Source organism: Acomys minous, assembly GCF_964271855.1.
Source record: "Acomys minous genome assembly, chromosome: 13".
NCBI lineage: Eukaryota > Metazoa > Chordata > Mammalia > Rodentia > Muridae > Acomys > Acomys minous.
Genome location: NC_140495.1, coordinates 53377827 through 53404375, shown reverse-complemented (window position 1 = coordinate 53404375; position 26549 = coordinate 53377827).

Below are 26549 nucleotides of genomic sequence, written 5' to 3'. Positions count from 1 at the left end.
CAGAGTTCCATCCATTGGTCCTTCCTAATGACTTAGACGTTTCATTAGGTCTCACCTTTTAAAAGTCCACCACCTCCCTCCCTCAGGTACCTCTGTGAGATCCATAGTTTTAAGGCATGAACCTCTAAGCACAGCCCTTGGGGCCAGGAGCAGGGTGGGTTACATTTCTAACCCCAGGATGCGCAGCCTGAGGCAGAGGGGTTGCAAAGTGTAGGGCCAGCCATGGCCACACAGTGGAGTATAAGCTACAGTGTAAAACGCTGTCTCCAAAACAAAACAAACCTGACAGTAAAGCACTTTGCAGGGATATGCAAGCGTGTACACCAGACAGGAGGGCTGGTCTCCTGAGTGGAGCGGAGCCCTCCTGATGCCAGGCTAGGGGCCTCCGGTAAGGACAAACATCTAGTGTCCCCTCTACTTATTGCCCAGTCAGGTCAGTGGCATATTTTTACATTATTTCTCTCATTTTTGAAGTAATTACATCATACCCCCTTCTCGTTCATCCCTCTAAACCCAGCCATATATATTTCTCTTTTTTTCCTCCTTCAGATTCAAGGCTTTTGTTTTCAATAATTGTTAGGACATACACATATGTGTGCACATGCATGCATGCATAAATATTCCTAACATGTAAATACAACCTGCTCAGTCTGTATAATGTTGCATACATGTATGTTTTCCAGGCTGACCAGTTGGTATTGCTGTGCTCTTCCCTGAGGAAGACTATTTCTCTCACTTTTAGCATCCTTAGTTGTCTGTAGTTCTTTGTGTGGGATTCAAGCCTCCTGAGCTACCCATCTGCTTTGACTTACCTGTGGTTGCTGCCTTGTTCAGCAAGTTTAGGAACTCACATTGGTAAGGCCTTAGGAATGTGGCTTCTGTCGTTACTAGGAGACACACTCTCCCTTGTTGTTCTGGCTCTTACAGCCTTTGTGCCTCTTCTTCAACGTTGTAACATTTCTAACAGCCATAAGCGGAATCTGCAGGTCTCATGGCTTTCTCTCACATTCAGGGAGCTGGTTATTAAACATTTGCTAGTACACTGATACCCACATCCCCCTAGGGGAAGAAGAGACAAATATTAAATACTGCACAAAAGGTCTGATGGTAACTGACCTCTGAAGAATAAATCATGGAAGGAGAGAGGACTGCGTGTCGAGATGCCCCAAACTTGTGCGGTTTGTTTCATTCCAGTTAATAATTTTTAAGACGCTGCAGTTGGACCCGAAAGCCCAGGCGTAACAGGTAGAGACAGGAGGCCTGGCTTCTATGTTTGGGGTGACTGTTTTCAGACCATGAACTTTGATGAGCTGCTGTGTGCTCACTGACTCTACAGCCAGAAGGAGCCAGATGGAATCTGACATTATTCTGCTCTGGGCTTCTCTCTGAATCTTTTCGTGTTTCAGTGAAGTAGAATTTGGCCAGTTAGATCAAACAGAAGCACTGAAGGACAAAGCAAATGCTTAGAAAAAAATAAGAGCCACTACCCATCCACAGAAGTCTTCATACATCTCAGGATATGTAGACGAGAACACCGTGTTGATATCACGAGGAAAACGTGGAGCTGCTGTCTGATCTGAGTGAAGAGAGCATCAATATTGTAGCATTATTAGCTCAAACACTTGGAGAACGGCCAAGCGGTGTGCTATGGCAGGAGACCCAATTATGTGTAGACATACCTTCTAAATATAGTTCACGCCTTGGTGAGTGGAGACCTCAGGACTCTATAAAGTTTCCATAGGAGCACCAGGCACTATGGCCTCTACGGCCCTCCTTTTGCTGATGCATCCCCCACAGTCCAGTGTCAATCAAACATGGCCCAAGGATGACGGTCCTCTGTCCTTGAAATATATGCCCTTCCTACTGCAGGTGCCCCCCATGCAGCAGAGAAGGTTCAGGGAGGAACACAGCACAGATAGGAGGCAGGATCTGAGCTTGGTCTCAAGCTTAGAGTTCTTTGGCGGCTGACTGGCTGTTGTTTCTTCAGCAAATGGTTTAATTATTTACCTTTGAAATATCTATCTATCTATCTATCTGAGATATATATATATATATATATATATATATATATATATATATATATATATATATACATATTAGCTTTACCATCTTTATAACGGGAAGAAGACCCACTATCCACTGTGGCAATGCACCAGGACATGGTGCAATTGCCATAATGTGTATTGCAGTGTCGTTTTCACCAGTGAGTAGAAAGGCATTCCTTAGGAGGAAGAGTTTCCCTTTTTGACCACATAGGCACTGGAATGCCACTAAGATCAATTTCTGAATGAAAACCCTATTGCCAGATTCCTAAGAGGAAGACATCCTATACTATAGACTATAACTATATTCTATATACTATAGGATCTATAATCATCTTTATGCATCAGTGTACGGTAATGTGAAATTAGATTAACAAGGCAGGCCCAACTTCATAGTGAAGGGATATTTCCAACCTGGAATAATTATAGTTTAGATGCTGAACTCCAAACAAACATGCTTCCAGGAATGGAAAGAGCCTGTGGGTGTCTGCATGCGGAGACGCTTGCCTCTGCTGCTTTGGAGAGCACTGCCTGTTTAAAAAAAAAAAAAAGGAAAGAGCAATAAAAGGAACCACTTATCTGAACACAGCCTTCCTTCCACCTTGCTGTTTGTCTCCCTTTTTGTCCAGAAGGATATTGTAGCTGCATGCTCTCCTCGTCAGTGTCAGCAAAGCCTTTATGGGACTTTAAATTTCAAAGCCACAGGTGGTCCACAAGTGCCACACTTCAAAGAAGGTTTTGACGAAATGCAACAATGTTTGTGTAACTCAGACCCTGGATCTTTGAACACGTCCTGTTCAATTCACCCTCCGAAGGTTCAATTAAGAAAGATCAAGAGACATGGAGCCCGGAGCCGCGACCATCTGTCGCTCACGTTTGTCCCTTCAAATATCTTTTATGTCAACCTTGGAACAACAATTTATGTTGAGGTTGTAATAATGATAATTCAAAAATCACTTTCAGAGAGTCAGTGCCCTTTGCCAGTGCGTGCGGTGTGGGCCCGCGTAGGTGCTCCGTGAAGTGAGACTTTCAGCATCGGCAGCTTTCGGATTCCTTGTCGTGTTAGGACACGTCTCACTATTGATAACGTGTGCTTACTGCCAACAAAAGGAATCTAGCCCAAGAGGCCCCATGTTCTGCGGGCCTTTGTATCGGCAATGAGCGTGTTTCTCTGCTGAATCCTGTGGTTTTTGCCTTCAGTGAAAGAAAAACTGAGCCTAACAGTTTTAAACTTGTTAATTCAAGCCATATGTCAGAAAGCCAGTCTCCATATGGTGCCACACCACCTTATATTTACAGGGGCTGCTTTTCAAAACATTATTGTAAAGCTCTCTCTGCCCTAAAGTTAACGTGTGGCATCCTGCGCTATTGAACATTGTTTGGCCAACGGTCCCGGCTTCACAATTGCTTGCTGATGGAGCAAAAGCATGTTGAATATTAACAACTAATTTTTGCTTGTTTTATTGGTAAAAAAAAATGTGCTAATCAAGGGAGGGAAGATGAGTGCTGAAAGGAGAACAGTTTGCCAATAGTCTGCTGCCCAACACCGCAAAAAATAAAGGAGGAAAGAGAAAGGAAAATCATAAACGCGACTAGCATGGTTCAGTGCAAAGTGCCCACGACAGAAATGTAGCTGCGTCTAGGAGTCAGGGTAGCTTCTGTTCTTAGTTTTCAAGAAAGGGCAGAAGAAGAGGACACACACGTTAGCGATGTGACAAGCCTTGGATCCAGGTCCCTTTCTTTTCAGTGGGAATTTTTGAGTCTGCAGTCCTTTGGGACCTGAGATATGAGGAAAGATTCTTCTACAGGACCGCAACTCCACTTCCCCAAATATCTATGAGGTGACTACGGATGGATTCGGCCATAATTATCTTCAAACAGCTTTGTTTGATCTACAGAGTCCAAGCAGGAGCAAGCATGTTTTTGATTTGAGAGGAGCACTTAAACACCATTGCACTGTATAAAGGGTCAGTGTGCATTAACCATGTTACTTTTTTCTTTTAACATTGGGAGAAAGTGATTTCCGGTGGGCATCTGAGTCTTCATTCTTGCTGTAGAGGCTCTTACAGAATCCATCAGCAAGAATCTCCTGGGTGGAGGACGCTGCTTAGCTTAGCTACTCTCCTTTCTCTCCTCAACTCAATTTCTGACCTTGTATTTGTATTTCAGTCCTCCATTTCTTTGTATATTTACTCTTATGTAACTATTTATAGCCCTGGATTCTTATTTTTTCCCCCCTTACTCTCCCCTCCCTTCTTTTATTATTATTTTTCTTTTTTTTTCTGGAAATTTTTTGAAAAAAAGAAGTGGCATAAGGTTTTTCTTTGAATGTATGAAACGATTCCAAAGGATTTTCTAAATTGTAAACAACATGCTGGTTAAGAAAAAGGCTTTTCCGTGATGAGGAAAGGTTTTTCAAAACCAATGCATGAGCAATTGAACCAGGAAAAAATATTTGGAGGTGTTGTCGTTTTCTTAAGTCCTCAACAGCAGGAGTGGACATTAGCTTTCAAAAGTAGGATAGATCTGTGTTGGGGAGACATACCCCTATGGTGATCATGGTGATAACCTCAGGTCTGAGGAATAAAACTTGGCTTTCTGGAACTAACAGCCTATTCCTGAATGAGATGGCTCAAGGATTGGAGAACAAAATCAAGCAAAACAATCATAAACTTCCCAGTAAATGCAAGCTCCCAGCCAATCACAAAAAAAGCAGCTCACAATTCCCTTTTCTAAGGCTGGGACTAGAAAGTTACATCCCTTTCTGTGCATGTGTTAATTCCAAATCCATGCAAAAGAGGCAAGCTTTCTGGAGTCTATTAAGCACTGCCAGGCCTCAGCCGTCACGCCAGGATGACAATGGTCATTGGTGTGATGAAGGCAAGATGTCACTTCTCATCACCTAAGTCTTGTCTTGTGAAATAAATGGGAAACTTTCCATTCAGACCAGTTTCCTTCATGGTAAATGGCTTAATGGTTTACTGATTTTTAAGGTGGAAATAGATATTTTGTGAGTGGTCATTTTTTAATGCTAGATTTTAACTTCTTTGTCTTGTTTTTCACTTCACTGTTCTCGCTTTCTCCTTTTGTCTCCCACTAGCACTGATGTTCTAACTTAGCTCAAAGATAGGAAACTTAGACCACCTTATGATTGATAACTAGGATAAACAACACGTAAGATTCTGTCAAACTAGGAACTGCTGAGCTGTGGACACAAGCCGGTTTTGTTTTTCAAAGAATAAGATGCTTTTGTGTAGTTTAAGAATGTTCAATGGGGGCTGGAAAGATGGCTTCACAGTTAACAGCACTTGCTGCCCTTGCAGAGGGCTGAGTTCGATCCCTAGCATCTGCATGGTATGTATCTTACAACCATATATCACTCCAGCTTCACTAGATCTGCTGCCATCTTCTGGCCTCCTCAGGAACTGCACACATGTGATGCACAAACACACAAGCAAACAAGCACTCATACACACAAAATTAAAGTAAGTACAGTTCTTAAACAATAAGAACATAATATTCAATAAAACCCTACAATTGCTCATTTCTGCTCAGCTGCTAGAAGAAAATGCCCAGTGGTTCCTCTGGGTATCCACACAACTGCCTGAGTGTAGCCTCGTTCCTAACCCAAGCTCCCCTACCCAGCACTGGTATTGTACCTGTCACCTAGCCCTCTTACACACCTAATGCAGAGGCACCATGTTAGGTTATTTGACCGACAAGTTGATCTGGTGAGGTCTAGTGTACACTTCAAGCCACTCCCTGGGTTGTAATTTCTTATGCATGGTTAATAATACAGAATACACATAAACACACTGTAAATAGAAAATTAGAAATCAAAACAAACAAACAGATAAAAATCCCCAAACTTAGGCTATTGGAAAATAGCCTCTTCCTTTTTTTGAATGTCTCCTTCCAATGGTTACATTTTAGTCCCTTTTAACAAGGATAATAAAGCATTTTTAAACATTTAAAACATTAAGAAGTGATGGGTCCCACTGAAGCTGTGAAATGAAACGGAATACAGTAGTAAAAATTGAATCTTCTCTATTTCATTATAGTTGCCTGCTAGTATTGTAACATTTAATTATTTGTTTTTGTTTTTTGTTTGTTTGTTTGTTTTTTGGTTTTTTGAAACAGGGTTTCTCTGTGTAGCTTATTTGTAAATGAGCACATTTACACAACTGCATGGCTACACAGGGCTTTGCTTTCAAAACTCTATTGTTCCAGTTAGTGGCTTTTTGAAATAATGATATAACATCACAACACTGAATAAAACTTCTGCTTTGCCTGAAATACCGATTGTGTGTGGTTACCCTAGTCCTTTTCGTTTCTAGTATACGAAGCATGCTATGTATTTCTAAATTGCTGACTGAAACATGATGGCCCAACATATACATAATGTGATTGAAAGGGAAATGTAGCTATAGTCTTGTGACATTTTTTGATCAGTTGTCTTTTGTGTATTCCTAGCCTTTGGTGTGTGTGTGTGTGTGTGTGTGTGTGTGTGTGTGTGTGTGTGTGCACGCTTATATGCATACATATTTTTTCTTGGTATGGTGAAATGGGAATGCTGGGGACCCTCTGTAGACCCTTGAAGGCTACCCAGCAGCCACTTGGTCTCCATAGCCCAGCCCTGCTCTGGAAACGGAGCTTAGGTCTCATAGTCTTCTAGCTGACATCGTTTGCAGTTGAGGAGAGGGAGCCTTCTTGCATGGCAGAGAGGGATCCTGAATTCATTCAACTCCTTCATCTCTTTCCCACTGGCTAGTGACACAGGAGCTTGGAATTTATGCGGCCAGTACAATTAGGTCAGACTCAAAAAGATTATGTGAGTGGAAAAGGATGGGGCAGGCGGTGGTGGGAGGACAGAGCTTTCCTTCTGAAGGGAGGTACCAAGCATCTTGTAGAAACTCCCTTTGCCTCCTGGTCTACCCTCCCATTTGACCTTTTCTGTGGGTAGGATTCTGAACACTCTACTACTCCACATGTCTGTTGTCTCGTGGCATAAAAAGACAGCACACCTCTTCAGCACCCACCTTCCCACAGACTCTTTTTGTCCTCATGAGAGGTGAGCTCCTGGCTGGCTAGACCATTCCCCTGGGAGCCAAATGTAGCCTGACATCTGGCATCAGGGGAACATGCTATTTGGGAAAGGAGCAGGCTGGCCTCCATAGTTTATACTATAATGGTGTTATGACATGCTTTACCAGCAAGCTGGCTACTGCAAAGAACCTCCTGTTTATAGCCTTATCTTCTACATTAAAAATGTGTTATTCTGAAATTTCTTTTGCAACTTCCTGAGTTAATCCTAATTTAGCTTATTAGTAGAAAATACTCTTGTCAAAAAAAAAAAAAAGAAAGAAAGAAAAGAAAATCGCAAGTACATATTATAATACTTCTGATGGACAGAAGGGTCCATGTCAAACTTTTGTCAAATTTTATCAACTGAATGTCTTTCTTTTGAGCCCACATGTCTGGATGTTCCCCAAATCTTCATGCCTGCTGGGGTAATCCTGTCCTTCCAATATTAAGTGAGAATGTTGGCCGTGCATCCCATATGTGGTAGGAGGAGTACTTTCCCCGGCTGGGGCTGATGCAGCCACATTTGATCCAGCACCCCGAGGCTAATGTTTGCCTCTTAGCTCTTCATGCCTTTCCCTTTGCCCCAAGTGTAGCTCCTCAGCAGAAAGGGCTTCACTCTTACTGGGTTATATTTATCAGCACAACAGAAGTGTTTCCTTTGTCTCTTATTTCGCTGCCCCTCTCTGTCTCCATCCCTCTGACTCTTTCTTTCTCTTTTTCTCTGGTCCCCTATTAGAGAGCATCCTGCAGTGTTACCCAGATCTTGAACACCTAGATTAGGCTCAAATAACACTCTCCTCCCTAGCTTTCCATGTAGCTGGGACTTCAGGTGCCTAGCTTTCAACATAAACTTCATTTTTATTTATCCTGTACTAACTTATTTGATTTTTTTTTTTTTTTGCTTGTTTGTTTTCTGTATATGAGGGGTTTGGGCCGCATGTAAGTTTGTGTGCCAAGTATGTGTTTGATGCCGCAAGAGATGAGAAAAGCTCTCCTGCTGTGGAGTCCATGTGAATGCTGGTAATCAAACCTCTGGAAGAGCAGTCTGTGGCTTTTTTTTCTCAGTGCTGAACTATCTCTCCAGGTCTTTAATATAACATTTTAAGCTTCCATTCATGTGTAGAAGAAGGCTGCTGGAGCAGGGTGAAATGAAACACTGTATACAAAGTTCCTAGGACCAGGTATAAAAAGGTGTCTTCTTTCCTTACTATGCCAAAATCCTGGCAAAAATTCTGCTTTGATAGACTTGGGGGCTCTGCTTTGATAGACTTGGGGACTCTGCTTTGATAGATAGATGACTTTGGGGACCCTGCTTTAGTAGACTTGGGGACCCTGCTTTGATAGACTTGGGGACTCTGCTTTGGTAGACCCACTCCAAGCTTCACCACTTGCTGCGCCTGCTCACATGTTCTGCCTACATGAGCTTTAATACAGTGGAGCCCGCAGAGTGATGCTTACCACAGGGGGAGCGGGAGAGAGCAAATGAGATACTGACTTGATTATACAGCTGCACTGTTCTCTGTAACTTTTGGGATGAGGATGTTTTTACATCCTATTTTGCTCTTTTCACCTTCCCTTGCCAGGTGGGCATGTGGTGGCACCCCATCCTACCTTCCTGGACGTTAGCTTGCAGAGGGCTGCTGTCTGAAAATGTCAAGAAAAATAAAAACTTACCTGAGTCTGTGTAACTAACTCTCTGCAAGGTTCATGGCTTGTAGGATGAAAATTGAGCTGTGCAGGGTAGCAAGAGTTAGATTCGATTTGATTGGTTACTTCCAGGATCTGTGGGTTTGGGAGCTAGATCAGGAAGGGCTTGTGTTTGACCTGGGCTATCACTTCTTTGGATACCAAACATTTTTGCACAAAAAGAAATGTTAAGCTCTTTACCAACCATCCCTTAAGGGTCAGGACTCAGTGGAATACAGTAAAGTGCTTTCTTGTTTGGAGCTCTAAATGTGCTCTGCTTTTAGGAATTAGAAATTTTAATGTCCTTCAGTAAACTTAAACTTTTGTGTTTTATGGACAAAAGAAAGTTCCAAAGATAAAACTTTTTCTCTCATGAGGGTTTATTCATTCTTCAATATGAAAGTCAGAACAGCCCCACACGAAGTCTTCAGAAGCCCTCACATTTCTACTCAGCTCTAGGTAAGGACAGTGCCCACTTGAAGATCAATTATTTCTACCTATGGAGGAATGTCCAGATCTCTAGTTGTATTTATATAAAACATTTCAATACAAAAATCTTTATATATTTTCAAGAAAAAACAAAACGTCATTCCTTCTACATAGGGGAAGTGACATTTTTGAAAATCATTGACATTTTTCTACACCAGGGCTATTTCAAGCAGTGGCATTATTAAATTAATTCAACAGAAATAGAAAAATCGCCCACAGAGTATGCAGCCAAATTTGAAGTCTAAATGCGCAAATAGGATCAACTGCTAAAGAATTCGCTTGCTCAGAATTAGGCTTAATTACGTGGCAGCAAGCCTCCCTGAGCGGAGAACAGGCTTGGAGTGAACTTACACACTGCACTTCAGTTTCCTTTGTACGTTTATATGGAAAAGAAGGAGATAAATTTTGAGTAGATACATTACTAAAAATAACAAGTGGATGGACATAATGTATGAGACACTCCTGAATACAGTTCTGAATTTTAAAAAGTCACTCCGGTGGATTATAAAAGCGCAGAAGATTTTTGGGTTTTGTTTTGGGGATTTTTCTTTTTTGGTAATCTTTAAAAAGTCTTAAATCTTATGTACTGTAAGTCTGGATGTGTTAAGGAGGAATTCGGGAAGAGAATGTGATGACTACAGCTGCCCTATTTAGTTTTGCTTCATATAAATGAAAAGAAGCTTGAACTTTATTAATATTTAACAGGCAAACTATCACCCATACTCTTCCATGGTCTGACTGTCAGGGGCCCAGGGCTGTATCCCTCAGCATCACTCTGTCCCTGAAGCCAGTTGGGATCAACACCTGGGATCAACACCTGGGGTCAACACCAGGGATCAACTCTGCTCCCAAAGCTCCAGATGTCTTTAGTTCTAGTATATTGAAGAGATCTAAGTGTTCATGAAAAAGACTAGGGTTGCTGGGCATTTGGGGTACTCAGAACAGCAGTTGCTTATATCCAGTGTGAAAATAATTCAGTTATCTATTTTAAGCATTATAGAGAAACAAATGCACTCCATGTGAGTGCGTATGTTCTGTAACTCCAGATCAGAATCCATAGCGAGTAAATAAATTGTATTATTTAATACATTCTCAAATCACAAGTACTCAGCAGGTAGGAAATAAAATAGCTCCCTACTGAAAAATATAACAAGTGCATTTTAATAATAAATATATCTATGAAAGAATTAAAGTGTAAAATATGTATTTTATAGAATAAAAATAATCTTGATTTTAGTCTGGGTCTTTTTGTTAAAAGTTATATTTGAGAAGAATTGACTAATACACTATGACACAAAGGCATGCTATTTACTAACTGACAACAGCTGAGAAAGCAGCTCCTGTCTGAATGTCGGTACAGAGGGCTGTGTGGCAGCGAGGTGCCAAGTGTCCATTGTGCTCCACTAAGTACTGGACAGCAAGCATCTCAGTGATATTTGCACTTTATAGCTTTCCTTGGCTCCAGCTCCTTCCTCCTGACCTTCCTTGGACCTCCACCCATGGCTCAACCCCCAGCTCCTCTTCCCCTGGCTGCAGTCTCTTGCTCCTTTACTGGACTGATGGGTTTTGCGACATCTTCTTGGGTCTATGCCAGTGATTGCAGCAACAAACTTCTCTTCGTGCTTCTGGCTTTATATTATAGGTGCAATATTAAAGGGTTGGGGATTATTGGGAATTAGCAACTAGACTCATCATCAATAGTTACTGTTACCATGTCCACCATGTTCCTGTTTGTCTATGGCGTTCATGTGTGCTGTTCAGAAAATGACCACAATGTCCTCCATACTAATCTAATAAAAATAATCCACCCACAAGTCCAGGTTATAGTTGGAAATGCTTCTTAGTTTGCATATAGTCCTTTAAAAAGTAAGGAAACATAATGATTATTAGCAGAGAAGAAAAACTTCAATTTAGAAGTTGAGTTACTACTTCAGAGTACTTTTTCTTAGTCTTGCTGCACGCATTTTTTTTTTTTGGTCCCAGCAGATCATACGTTCACTTCCCTGTGGAGATACAACTTCATTGGCACTAAGGTTCACCGTATTCTGTGAGCCTCCTGACAAGGTATGTAGGGCCTGGAGGACGCTTGTCACCTAAGCAGGCATGAAAAGGTGTGGGCCAGTGACATTGTGACACATTCTTACCTCAAGCTAAATGAAGCCTATGTTATTCACCTCTCTACATGACAGTGTATTATGATCAGAACATTCCTTACATCCTAATAGCCCGCATCTTTTGCTGGATCTCACAGCCAGAGTTAATCATGCACCTTGAGGGGACATTAGATGGAAGACTGCTATCCTACTGTGTGCTCAACTCTGTCAATCAACCTGGCCTCTTGAGTTTTTTTGTCTTAGCCACTCTGACCAGTGTAAGATGGAGTCATTTTGATTTGCATTTCCCTGATGACTCAGGATTCTGATCATTTATTTAAGTGCTCTCAGCCATTAGAGATTCCTGTGTTGAGAATTCTGTTTTCCTCTGTATTCTGGGTTATTTGGCTTGTTGATGTTTAATTTCTTCAGTTCTTTATATATTTTGGATTTCAGCCCTCTGCCAGATCTAGAGTTGTTGAAGATCTTTTCCCAATCTCTAGCCTTCCATGTTGTTCTGTTGAGAGCGCCCTTTGCCTTGCAGAAGATTTTCAGTTTCAAGAGGTCCCATTTATTAATTGTTATCTTAGGGCCTGTGCTGTTTGTGTTCTCTTCAGGAAGTTGTGCCTTGTGCCTATGAGTTCAAGGGCAGTTTCCACTTTCTTTTCTAATAAATTTGATATTTCTGGTTTTATGTTGAGGTCTTTGATCTACTCGGACTCAAGTTTTATACAGGGTGATCAATAAGACTTTATTGTATTTTTCTACATATAGACATCAATTTAGACCAGCATCATTTGTTGAAGATGCTTTCTTTTTTCCACTCTATGGATTTGACTTCTTTGTCAAAAATCAAGTGTCCATAGGTGTGTGGGTTTATTACTGGGTCTTTAATTAAATTCCATTGATCAACCAGTCTGTTTCTATGCCAATACCAGGCAGTTTTTATTACTCTTGTTCTGCAGTGAAGCTTGATTATGTGGAAGTTATTCTTATGGGACAGTGTTTGTTTCTCTTAGCTTCATTCTTAACCTGATTGTCAAACAAATAATTGAGACTCTTTTATAGTACAATGCTTCACAACACGATCTTGAGCAGTTTAAGTCTGTTCTTAACCCTCTATGCAATTTAGTCTTACACCCAGCAAATATCCCAGTGATACTTGCACTTTGCAGTTTTCCTTAGCTCCAGCTCCTTCCTCTTGATCTTCCTTGGACATCGACCCATGGCTCAACCCCCAACTTCTCTTCCCCTGGCTAGCAGGAAGTCCAGCCCTATTCTCTCTCCTGCTCATTGATTGACTGTAACCTGCTTTATTGACATAACAAGGGGACAATTGGGGAGCAGAGTTTAAATAACAGTTAGATAGGAAATCTGAATGGGCATTGAATCTATAGATTGCTTTTGGTAAGATGGACATTTTAACTGTTAATTCTACTAATCCATGGGCATGGGAGATTCTTCCATTTTCTGATATATTATGTAATTTATTTCTTCAGAAACTTGAAGTTCCTGTCATACACGTCTTTCATTTGCTTGGTTAGAGGCACACCAAGATGCTTTTTATTACTTGTGGCTGCTATGAAGGGTGTTGTTTCCCTAATTTCTTAGCCCATTTGTCATTTGTATACAGGAGGGTTATTGATTTTTTAAAATCAATTTTGTATACAGTTATTTGGCTGAAGGCTTTTATCAGCTGTAGGAGTTCTCTGGTAGAATTTTGGGGGTCACTTATATATTCTATCATATCATGTGTGACTAGGGATACTTTGACTTCTTCCTTTCTAATTTTTATTCCCTAGATCTCCTTTAGTTGTCTTATTGCTCTACCTGGAACATCAAGTACTATATTGAAGAGATATGGAGATAGTGGGCAGCCTTGTCTAGTCCCCGATTTAGTTGGAGGGGACCACCAATCCATGTACAAAGCCTTGGAACCAAAATGTACACTATCTACAAGATGTGTAGAGATAAAGACCGAGTAGAGATTGAGGGACTGACCAATTAGTGCCTGGCCCAAACTGAGACCTACCCCATGGGAGAGAGCTAACCCCTGACACCATTAAAAATACTCTGCCATGTTTGTGAACAAAAAGCCTAACTTAACTGTTCTCTGAGAGACTCCCCAGCAGCAGATCAAATCAGATGCTGAGACTCACAGCCAAGCATTAGGCTGAGCTCAGGGAATTCTGTGGAAGAGTGAGAGGGAAGGACAGAAGGACCTGGAGAGGAGGAGAATGATGCAAGACCAATAGAGTCAACTAACCTAGACCCATGGGGCTTACAGAGACAGAAGCACCAACCAAGAGCATTCATGGACTGGACCTAGACCCCCTACACAAACGTAGTTGATGAGCAGTTTGATCTTCTTGTGGGTCCCCTAGTAAGTTGAGTGGCTGCTTTCTCTCACATGGACTCTGCTGCCTGCTTTCGACCACTTTGCCCTAACAGGTCTGCTTTGCCTGTGCTCAGTGAACAAGGAGGAGCTCAGTCTTGGTGCAACTTGATATGTGGGGTGGGTTGGCGGATGGGTGGGGGCTCCACTTTTCTGAGGACAAGGAGACATGGGATAGATAGGGGGAAGAGGCTGGGAGGGAGGGACCGGGAGGAAAGAGGGAGGGGGCTACAATCTGGATGTAAGTTAAATATATAAATTAAAAATAGAATAAAATAAAGAATAAAAAGAGAACAATGTAACAACTAACCTTAGTTGTCTTGAATTTACCTTGTAATCACCATTTACAATCTAATCTGACCACAACTGTAATTTTAAATTGGGTGTCCTTCAACGGCCCTGACCTAGAGCAATGAATTTGTATCATGTGCTGAAAGCAGCACATGAGGACATTGAAAGTAGTCTTCTAAAATGAATAACCACCATAAGCATTGAACGCAGCATTTGGATATTGATTGAGAGGCAATACTGTTTATTGTTTAGGTCAGTCAGAGATAGTGACTTAATCCCTTGAAAACTCTGTTAAAGATTTCTGTAAAATATCCCTCCCTCCTTCCCATGGAGGGCTTTCTGTGTGGTTTAATAAAAACAGATCAAAGCCTTTTGTTAGGGACAGACACAGGGAAGGATTCCCAAATGGTTTCATGCAGGTAAGACTGAGACTCCCACGACAGAGGACAGAGGACAGAGGACACTAGGAGCATGAAGGAGAGAATTTGAATCTGGACTCTCAGTCAAATGACTCCTAGGAAAAATGTGTTCATTTCTTAACTTTTCCGTGACACAGGTGTGCTATTCATGACTCTGTAGTAATAGGCCTTATATCATTAACTTACAGCATTCATTTTCATTCATAATTTGGAAGGTTTGGGCCATGATTGGATGGCTTCATGGCAGGGCTCTCTGTCAAGGTGAGGTGTCAGGGCCAGAGTGCATGATCCTGCAAAGTGTTCACCTCATAAATCAGAAAGCAATGATGAAGATCTTAGCCCCATAATTCCTTTAGAGTTTATACTCTCAGTTACTTAAGTACTTTTTAAATAAAAAAAGTTCTTTATTGGCATAAAAATGAAAGTATTATAAATAAATTGGCACTAAATATTCCAAAAATGAGAGTAAAAAACTGTTTTATCACTCTTTGCTGTTTTTCCTCTTCCTGTCCACTTTCCTAGGTGTTGGGGGGAGCTTTCTGACAACAGCCACAAGTCCAGTGACCTGATAGAATAGCATCAAGGCCCCCACAGAAAGTATGATAACCTCTGTCACACACATCACAGAACATCACTTCTTCTTCATGGTGGGGCTGTCCGCATACATCCATGTCTTACACTCCATACACTGCCATGGTTAGGTCTTAATCATAGAAACAAGGCCATGGTCATATCCAAGCAAGAAGGGTGGCCAATGTTATCACACTGGGAGCAGTGTAGAAGTAATTGAACCTTTCTTTTCTTGTTGGACTCCTTATCCTTCAAACATATTCCACATAGAGCATTTGGAATGACCTGTGGCTTGTACCCAGGAACTGACTTGGACAGTACTTTCTAATAAGGTTTTTTTTTCTAAAATGTTCACCATTTTTAAGTAACATAAAGTCATGCTGCCTGCAGTCTATGGGCTATGGGGATACCCATCCAAGGCTTCTCAACCTAAATAGTGTCTATTGATACATTTTCATCTTGAAGTTTCTCTGAGATCCATTTTTCAGATTAAGAATCAAGAAAGTTGAGATCTTTACCTTCCTTGGCTATCCTATTAAGTCACATAGCAACTGGAATTGCACATCTATAAGTATCTCTAGATTTAGGCACTTAGCAAAACTATTGTCTCAAATTTTAGGACACATAAATATAACAGAATTGTCAGGCAGTGGTGGTTCACATCTTCAACCCCAGCACTCGGGAGGCAGAAGCAGGTGGATCTCTGAGTTCAAGGTTAGCCTGGTCTACAGGTCAAGTTCCAGGACATCCAGGGATATATGTCTTGAAAAACCAAAAAATAATTTTTAAAAGATATAACAGAACTTTTTATCCAAAGTTGTTGCATATGCATATAGTTTTGTGCATGTGTGTGCTATAAAATATCTACATTTCAACAATGTAACCAAATTTATTTTAAAAGACCAGTGCCATATCCATGTAATTTATCATTTCTTTGATATTCAGTAGGATGCTTCATGTACCATTAACAGTGATAAATAAACAAATTCAACAAAACAAATTGTTTTGTTGACAAATAGCCATGTGACATGTGTGCAGCATATAAGTATCTCTGGCCAGCTATAAACTTGTCCTCAGAAGCCATCAATTTCTAGAATTGCTTCAATAATGGCAGCTCTGAGGAGCCATGCAGCCAACAGCCTCAACTGTGGAGAGATGTCAGTCACATCTGGTACCCACTGCAGTGCTTTTTCCTCTGACCATCCTTGGGTTCCCTTTCCTGACTTTGAGAAGGAGTCCAGAAGAACCAGCCCATTTGGAACATTGTTAATATATCAATAAACAGAAACGCATTAACTGTAATTTCCAGTTTTAAATAAAAACCAGACTTCTCCCTTGAAGCTGGACTACATACTTCCAGCCCGTTGTCCTCTGGTGTCCCTTCAGGCTCCAAGAATGAGGACAGAAGCATGCACATGTGGTCCACAATGCTCTCAGCTCTACATTGTATTCTGCTGGATGCATCTCTACTATTACTCTTCCTGTTGCAAAAACCATGAGCTGCCTGTCACAGCTCTGGTACTTATTGGTCATCACTCATACGTTGGCCCACACTCTTCCCTTCTTCTTAGCTTGTGCCATTGTATGGCATGGTTCTCCTCCTCTCGTCCCTCACCTTCAAGTCCTTCAACTTTGCTATTCTACTGTTGTCTTCTTAACTGCGGTGTCCTCTGTTGTGCAGTCCCCTGCTGTCTTCTGTTGCTTTCCACAGTACCGTGTACTCATGTTTCTTTGAAACATCAAGAGTCTCCCAACTTAACATTCCATTCCGAGTATCGCCTACCCCACCTGGACCAGTTCACTGAGACACCTATTCTAATGTCTAAATTCTATCACAAACTTTACACATACAGAAGAAAGCTCTCATCAAACCTCACCAGACCTCTCAGTCCACCAGCTGGTCATTGGCCCTGCCAGCCTTCCCTACAGCGACTAAGGTCTCACTTGGCAAATGAGCTCTCATAAAAGGCTTCTACATAGACAAATTGCTTTTTAGGGAATCAGTGGAAGTTTAGCAGCACTGGGGTCACATTCAATTTTAATTTGTCTTAGTTGTCAAGTAGGAACTTTGTTCAAAATAAATAAGCATAAATGACTTTTCTGTAGCAACGTTCCCATTTAAGAAAGATTCAGGGTCTGGGGCCACTTTAAAAAGTGATGCTCCTCTTTGTTCTAGAGATTTCAAGTGTGCTTTTAAAATGCTAGTATGAGAACTTTCCAGTTTCTTTATGAAGGCATTTAATGCCAAGAACTTTCCCCTTAATATTGCTTTCCTTGTGTCCCATAAGTTTGGGTATGTTGTGCCTTCATTTTCACTGAACTCTAGAAACTCTTTCATTTCTTTATTTTTCCCTAACCCATTGGTCATTCACTAGAGAATTGTTCAGTCTCCTTGAATTTATAGGTTTTCTGTTGATAAAATTCGACTTTAACTCATGGTAATCTGATAAGATTCAGTGTTAAAGTATGTGTTTTGATGTGTGATTTAAGCTTTAGAAATGTTTCTTTATGAACGTGGGTGCTCTTGCATTTGGGGCATAGATGTTTAGAATTGAGACATCATCTTGGAGGATTTTCCTTTGATGAATAAGAAGTTTTATTTCCCATCTCTTTTGATTAATTTCAGTTGAAAATATATTTTATTAGATATTAGAATAACTACTCCAGCTTACTTCTTATGTCCCTTTGCTTGGAGAACCCTTTTCTAGCCCGTTACTCTGAGGTAATGCCTATCTTTGTTGCTGAGGTGCATTTCTTGTATGCAGCAGAATGATGGGTCCTATTCTGTTAACCTGTGTGCTTTTATTGGGAAACTGAGGCCACTGATGTTGAGAGTTATTAACAAGCAGTGGTTGTTATTTCCTGTTCTTTTGGTTTTGGTAGTGGTAAGTGTGTGTGTGCTTCCCTTCTTTTGGTTTTGCTGATGTGTTTTCTGGGATATAGTTATCCTCCTTGGGTTAGAGTTTTTCTACTAGTATCTTTTGTAAGGCTGTATTTGTGGTCAAATATTGGTTAATTTTTTTTCATGGAATATCTTGTTTTCTTCCTTCATGGTGATTACAAGTTTTGCTGGGTATAGTACTCGGGGCTGACATCTGTGGTCTCTTAGTGTCTGTAAGATATCTGCCCAGGCCCTTTTGGCTTTTAGAGTCTGTGTTGAGAAGGTAGGTGTAATTCTGATAGGCATGCCTTTATATGTGACTTGGCTTTTTCCCTTGCAGCTTTTAATATTCCTTTTTAGTTCTGCACATTTAATGTTTTGATTATTATCTGGTGGGAGGATTTTCTTTTCCGGTCCAATCCATTTGATATTCGGCAAGCTTACTGTGTGTTTATAGGCATCTCTTTCTTTAGGTTGGGGAAGTTTTCATCTATGATTTTTTTGAAAATATTCTCTGAGCTTTGGAGCTTGTAGTCTTCTTCTTCTATTCCTATTACTCTTAGGTTTGGTCTTTTCTTGTTATTGTGTGTGTGTCAGCAGCTATTTAGATTTAACATTTTCTTTGTGTATAAATGTCTTCAATCATGTATTCTACACCTGAGAGCCTCTCTTCCATCTCTTGGATTCTGTTGGTGCTGCTTATATCTATAGTTGCTGTTCTTCTCTCTATGTTTTCCAGGATTTGCTACAGTTTGTGTTTTCTTATTGCTTCTATTTCTAATCAGCCAAGGACCATGTGCAGGCTGGACCGATGCCCCTTACACATATTCACCCAATTGTTAGCTTGGTCTTTATGTGGGTCCCCTAGTAAGGAGAACAGGAGATGTCTCTGACAAGGATTCTGTTGCACGATTTTTGATCACTTGCTCCTGTCAGGGCTTCCTTGCCAGGGCACCAAAGAAGAGGATGCTCTCAGTTCTGATGCCACTTGATGTGTTGGGGTGGGTGGGGTCCTCTTTCTGAGGGGTAGGGGAAGGGGTCTGAAGAAGAAGGGAGGGAGGGTAGGACCAGGAGGAGAAGATGGAGGGGGCTACAATTGGGATTTAAAATGAATAAATAAATTAATTTTTTACAAAAACAATGCTCAGCTCTCTGCTCTGCCTTTCATTGTAGCAATGTCAGTTGTGTTGTGATATTAAAAGCAGTTGTAATCCCTTCTCACATCCCCTTACTGCTCTTCAAAGAGCAGTTTAGGGGACGGTGACCTCATGTCTATACTGAGTGTGCTGAAGCTATGTGGTTGTCATCCTTCAAAGAAGGCCATCCCTCTTCCTGGTAGCACAGGCTTAAAACATGCTCTGAACTAAAATTTCCCAATGTAGAATACCATAACTTAGAATTTCTCAAGATTTGCCTCTGTTATATCATCTATGAAGAGCTGGTGGGTGGACCTCCTGGGCCCAAGCTAGAACTCAAGCATTATGTATAAGGAGCAATTTCTGAATATTTGAGTCTTACAGGAATCTGTCTGCACACAAGCCTGTGACCTAGTGACTACACTACACATCATATGTGTTTGTATGACGAGACAATTGTATGGTAGTATTACTCCACGCCCCGAGTTATTTCTTGATGTTCTGTCACTTTCTATTCTCACAAGCTGGGAAAATGTTCCGACTTTCTCTCTTATCAAGTATCTCAATTCCACTAGAAAATTAAGAGGTGAGAGAAACTCTGATTAAGAAAACCATTTCCTTTAAATGCAGAAGGAAGGGATAGACAAGTCAAAACCTGAATGTTAATAAATTATTTGAAATGTATGTATTAGAAGAGAGAAGCTTAATTAATTATATAAATATAGAAAAGGGACAAGAGCAGCCAGCAGGTTAATAATGAATATTTCAGGAGCCAGTGCTTAAAAATATGTTCCTTAATTATGTTCATTTATGGATTTCTGATAAAGTGTTGAGGGGATAAAATAATTTAAATAGTAGGCTATGATGAATCAAAATGAATTGTGAATGAGAAATTGAGAGCAGACAAAAGAAAGTTATAAACACTACAGTGTTTTTTTCTCATGTACACACATTAGTATAAAACATTACTTTAGACTTTAAGAATGGAAATTTAATTGGGTTTTCAATGTAAAAGCTAAAATCTAATGCCTTCCAATGTTTTTGTTATAAATCTACCTTCAAAACTTAAATTTATTCTCAGAGATCACTCTGTATCAAGGAATAATAAATTCAGATTTCCCATGTAAATTAAATAAATAATTTTCTAATATTTGAAAATGAGACACTCTAGGGAAAAAAAATCACCTACCTCTGGATCCATCATTTATCACACAAGTCCAGGACTTTGAGTTCCTGATGGAGGGGGTTGCTGTAGGTCAGCCATACTATGAGTCAAGGAATGAACTTCCGCAGATGAGGTAGATTCCAGATCTTAAACCTTCTATTTCTTCCCATGGGGCCACCATGTTGACTAGATGTGATTAGAACCAGAGCATTCATGTCTTAGCGCTTGACCTGACCAGCTTCCATTCGTCATATTTGGTGGATGCTCCATTTTCCTCAATACTTCATGTAGGATGCTCCCAAACCCTTCTGCACGACCAATAGAACAGTGGTTAGAGATGAGTGAATAATTGGTGTCATACAGCCATTTATAAAAACCAAATAAACCAATCACACATAATCTTTGTTTTCAGTAAGACACTTTCCTAAGAAGTGGGCCTTGAGGGATGGGAGGGTGATTCAGCAGCTAAAAACACTTGCTGGTCCCCACTGCCTACATGGCAGCTCACAAGGATTGGAATTTCAGTTCCAGAAGACCCCACACCCTCTTCTGGCCTCCTTGGGTACTGCACTCACATGGTATAAAGACACACAAGCAAGTAAAACACCCACACAGGTAACATTAAAAGAAAATAAAAGAGAAATGAAATAGAACTTGTATTGAGAGATCAACTTAAAGAAATACCCACAGCTAGGGCTACCTCAGACTTTAGTGACAAATTTTACCATAGGCCTCTATGTTAAAGAATGCACTTGGCAGGATTATTGAAGCTAGTCAGGGCATTTCAATTTACTAAAACTAAAGACGTGCTAGATTGTTTCAAGTCTGTGAGGGTCTTTCCATTTGTTTGGTCTCATTCTGTCTGGCTAAGGGTTTTCCAGTATGACTGAAGTTTCTGCCCTTGTCCTTTGCTTGGGCTTAATAGACACCTCTTCCCCGCTCCCCCAACAGACTCTCACCTAAGCTTAATTTTGAACCTATAATAGGATAAGGTGTGAAGGGTATCTTTTGAATCATATCTGAGGCAGGCTATAGAACAAGCTCACAAGGGTGCAATTTATATCTTCCATCAGATGCTGTCACATGTGTATGTCATGTCCCCTTCCCTGTAATCATCTTGCACACACGAGGAGAGCTGAGCTGAGACAGGCTGTGGACAGTCACAACAGAAAGCATGTTGGTTCTGAGTGACATCAAGGGTGTATGGCTTTGCTTCTATTGCCATGCTGTAGATTTCTTGTTACACAGAGCCTACCATCCTTCCCCCTCTACAAGACTTCTCATTGACGGTTTTCTGCTGCCTGCTGAAGTGGTCACCCCAGTGGACACACAATTGTCGACAAAGCCTTTCCCCTAACATGAAAAAAATGTGGTGACCCCTATCAGTTGCTTCTACTTAGCAATGTACTTCCATCTGTGAGGATGTGGCTGGGAACATTCAGGCAGCAGGATTACTATCCTCAGTGATGGAATATTCGAAATTCAATCAGTTTTCAGTTCAAGGAAATAACCGCTAATAAAAAAAAACGCTTTTGGATCATTTTGTAAAGCAGAGTACTTTATTCCATATGGCATCCTGCACGTCCATATGGCTTCAGGGATTAGGGAGGTATATTTGTCAAAATATTCAATCAATTGCAGCCCTTAAAGTTGATAATGTTATGTGTTTGGAGCATACACCATCTCTGGAATATGGGGGAAAGTCAAAGGAGCAAATGCCAGCCAAACGAAAATTGGGGCTGAGTTTAAATTCAGGAGAGAAAGAGGAGAAGGAACAGAAACTACACTGCTGCACTTTAATCCAAGTCACGTGACCACTATTGACTGAGCTGTGATGTCCTCGTCACGGGCAGAAGCGATGTGTAACAAGGTTTATTCAAATAAGAATGGGAAAGGAAAATACTGATTATTTCACGTTTCAATTGGCACAATTTAAAAAATTCAACCACATATAAAGCAGTTATCTTGAAAAATATAAGATATTCATGAAGTAAACTTAAGCACCTTCAAATGATTTGTTCAACTCTATTATTAACTTATCCTTATCGTTATTATCATCACTATTGTAGTCTTTCCCGTACCACCTACCTGTTCAGCTTTGCATCGATGGCCATCCTTAACCTTTGCACACAGTTTGAACTGTGATTGACTTCAGTACTGTTGTACAAGTCCATTTTTTTTTTTAGATAAAAAGACTAGAGGAGAATAACTGGCCACGTGGACTGCATCCCTCACAGGAGCTTGGCATGTTGTACCTCATGTTACGGGCCCTGACTTTCCTGTGAGTAAGGATGCAACTCAAAGAACCTGGCAAAGCTTGCTGAATCGCAGGGCTATGCACGGTGGTAAAACATACAAACACGACAAGGAGTTTGCGCGAGGGCTGCGTTTTTGATGATTCTCCATAGACTGTAAGACGGAAAGGGAGGGCGTGGCACTGCTTGGCAAAGACAGTTTACCATCAGAAAAACAAGGTCGGATCTACCTGGAGGAAGAAGGCTCAAATCATCCAACAACAGCCAAGAGATGGGCAAGATAAGTCTACAAAGCCCATAGGGCAGGAAGAGACCAAAAAACATTTTTAAAAATGTATTTATTTCATTTAAAATTAACCACTGTTAGGTCAGAAGGCAGGATGAATTCAATACAAGTTTAATAAAATGCAATGTTCAGAGGTTTGGCTGTTTATACAAAAGAATTTACATTTGAATAAATTCAAAATAGAATTCTCATACTCCAAGGCCTTCCTGCTGGTTGAGACAGTGAAACTGGAAAGGCATGGAGGTTAAACATGTCCTGGGAATCCTGCCAGCAGCCAGGATTTCAGTCTTTGGACCTCAGGAGGACCCACGTCTGGGTTCAGCTTACACGCAGGTCAGCAAGTCAGTGCCTTTGTAGACACTTCAAAACCACTGTAGACGTGAAACTAGTAACAGACTGCGAGTTAGTAACAAATCTATGGACCCGGTCCTACAAAGACAGGATTGGCAATATTCTTCCTTCTCCGAACTCACACTAAATTCCGTGATGTGCATATACCACATTGAGACAAGTTCTAGAGCGTCACGGTTCGTTCAATGCATGTGAGGGCAGCGAGCATCTCACAGTTTGCTCCAGCAGCTAAATCCATCTGGTACTTAGACAAGTGAGAGGGCTTGGAGCAAAGCACTATGGGAGGTTATGCCACACAGTCGATAATCTCCAGATCTTTTACACTCACAGCAAACTTTCCCTTAATTTTGTTTTTCTTTCTAGAAACCTTTAAAGTATTACAACTTAGTAGTTAATTCGATTCTGTGATCAGATCTCAAATATTTGCTTGCTCTTGAAGACAGAGACGATGTTATTTTTCATCCTAGGTACTTTTGTTCTTCCTTTATGGCTTGGGAAATGCTGAGCATATGCTGAGTTGCTTGGTTTCGGAGTTGAGAGGGAGACTTTAGAGCATCGAGGACTCCCTGCTGCACACTGCTCCATTGCCTACTATGACATAGACGGAATACAAGGCAAATCTGTGTCTAATGCCACCACAGCCACATCCCTTTGACTTCCCTGGGAGAGCAGCCCTGCCAGAACAGAGTATGTGAGAATTCTGGAATCAGCAAAATCTAGTTTAAAAGATCGACTCTGGTATTTATTAGCTTGCAACATTAGTCAAATGATTAATTGGTTAATTAATTGGTTAGTAAAATGATCTATTGGTTAAAAATGAGAATTATACAATTTTATGTTTCGGAGAAAATGAACCAATATTATGAAATGAATAGGCCTAGCTTGTAGGTGCAGGATGCCTTTTTACATGTTTTCTCCTTTACTGTGCTAAGAAACAATGTTTTCCCTTTTTAAACTTTGTCCTTAGATAAAATGTATTTCTTTGCTCTTTGAAGTTGTTTTATTTCTGTATGTTTTATATTTTTATTATGTTTTCATGCCTAGGAACACTAGCATAAATGTGATGATTAAATTGAAGGGTCTATTTGAAAACAAAATCTTTGTTTTCCCTGGAGTCAGCTCTCTATATGAGGAGTTCCTCTGAGTAAAGATTCCAACAGCGAGAAGGGTTTGAAGTGCCCTATGTGACTGTTCCAAGGAGTCTGTCCTGCTTACATCAGTGGTCTGAGCAGCAGTATTTCTAGTCTTGCCAGACTTCTCTCCCACATGTGTATGTCTTTATAAGCAACCAAAAGACTAGAAAATAAGAGAATTGTTCTAGTGTCTTTAGTACGCAAAGGTACTCTTCATTCTTTCAAAAGAGAAACATAAGCACCAACTAAGCTGCAAATGCTCTGGACTAGAGTGGTGTAAGCATGTAAGACATGCTAGGGCCATAGTGGCACAAAACCTACAGCATCAACCAACCAATATCAGATTTGACTTAAGGCCCACTCCATGAGATGGATCCCATACCTGACACTGCTTGGATGACCAAGAGCAAGAGACTAAATACACCAGAGACCTAGGATAAAACCAAACGATACTAATCTAAAAACAAACAAACTATATAGCAATATAACTAATGACATTTCTGCTATATTCATAAGTCAGTGCCTTGCTCAGCCATCACAGAGAAACATCCTCCTGCAGCAGATGAGGAAAAAAAAAATAAACACCCACAGCCAGAGATTACTCAGAGAGTAAAAGGCTTCAAAACATTCGACCCTAAATGGGGTGTGTCCATCAAATGCCTCCTTTCAGGCATCCAAGATCTCTGAAAGAAGAAGCAGAAATAATGCAAGAGGCAGGAGGAAAGTCGAGTGTGTCTGTGTCTGAGTGTGCATGCCTGCATGCAAATTTGGTGTGTGTGCATATGTGTGTGTATGCGTGAGCATGTGTGTATGTATGAGTGTGTCTGTGTGTGTGTAGGTGTGTGTGCATGCACAGGTGTGGTTATCTATTATGAATCTCTATATTTTCAGTTATCTTTATCTTCTCCCTCTTCATGATAAATTACAACTTTCAATTACTTTGTTCGTCTCACATTTTACTACATCCAGTAGGAGATTCCATGCAGTACCCAGAGTCTTCTATTGTCCAGCAATTTTTTTCTGTCAGGTATTATAGCTTAGATTCTTAAATTCTTTCTTCTATAAAGCTCTTGGGTATAGACACAATTTAACTGAGGTTTTAATCATTTTACTTCAAGGATGTACTTCCTGCCTATTTACAGTAAGACGGTCCTCAGTTCGGGCCTGGAGGGCAGCTCAGAGGCTAGTAACATTTGCTTTTCCTGCAGATGACACAGGTTTAGTTCTCAGTACCTACATGGCAGCTCACAGCTGTCTGAAACTCCAGTTCCAGGGGACCCAGTGCCCTCATCTTGCCTCCACAGGCACTACATGTCCATGGCACACACACACACACACACACACACACACACGTACATGCAGGAAGACACTCATACAAATAAAATAAATATACTTAAAAATAATTTAAAAGATGTTCATAAGAGCAACATGCTTCATAATAAAGCACTGCCACATTCATATTACTTTTGCTCTGTAATCTTCCTGTTCTTCTTATACTGTGCAGTCACCCTTGGCAGCTGCTTCTTCTCAGATGTTGTGGAGGGAGGATTTACCTTCATTTGACTTCTCTGGGTGATGTTTCCAGACGCTGTCATTCTCACCTTTTCTGAGCTGGACAGGAAACCTCTTGGTGGCAGGACGGCACTTCCTATCCTCCTCCTGCCACTCAGCAGGGGTTACCAGCACCTCCTGAAAAGGCCTGTCCCCCTTTTGGGTTTTAATTCTAGCTGGAGGCCTCTTCCTGGTGGCTCAGAATGCATTCTTTGAAATGTGAAGAGCGCTGGGATCGCTCAGCAGCCCTTTACCTCAGAGAGGCATTAAAAGGTGTAATCTAACTGAAATGTAAATCACTGTTCTTGAAAACAAATTACGAATGGAGATAACAGGGCCGCAGGGCAGCACCAAGCAGCAGAAGGCCCATCCCAGACCTATTTCTTGTAGGTCCAAATTGCAGAGGCACTGTTATCAAGGGTAATAGGGGGCTGTGGAGGCATGCTGATTACAAGGTGGTGGTAAACAATGCTTTTAAATGCAGCATCTGAACAGAACACACACACAACATTAATCAACTGAACTCAAAAGGGGCTCACAGGAGAAAGAGTGGCTTCCCTGCGTGTGAAGCTCCAACTAGCCTTACAAATGGCCCTCGAAAGATCCCTTGTTAAAACATTATTATTTCTTAATTCCCCTAATAGTCACCACGGACTGGTGTCATTTCATAATTGCTAGTCCACTTGGGAAAAAAAAATCATTTTCTTTTGGTACATGGCAA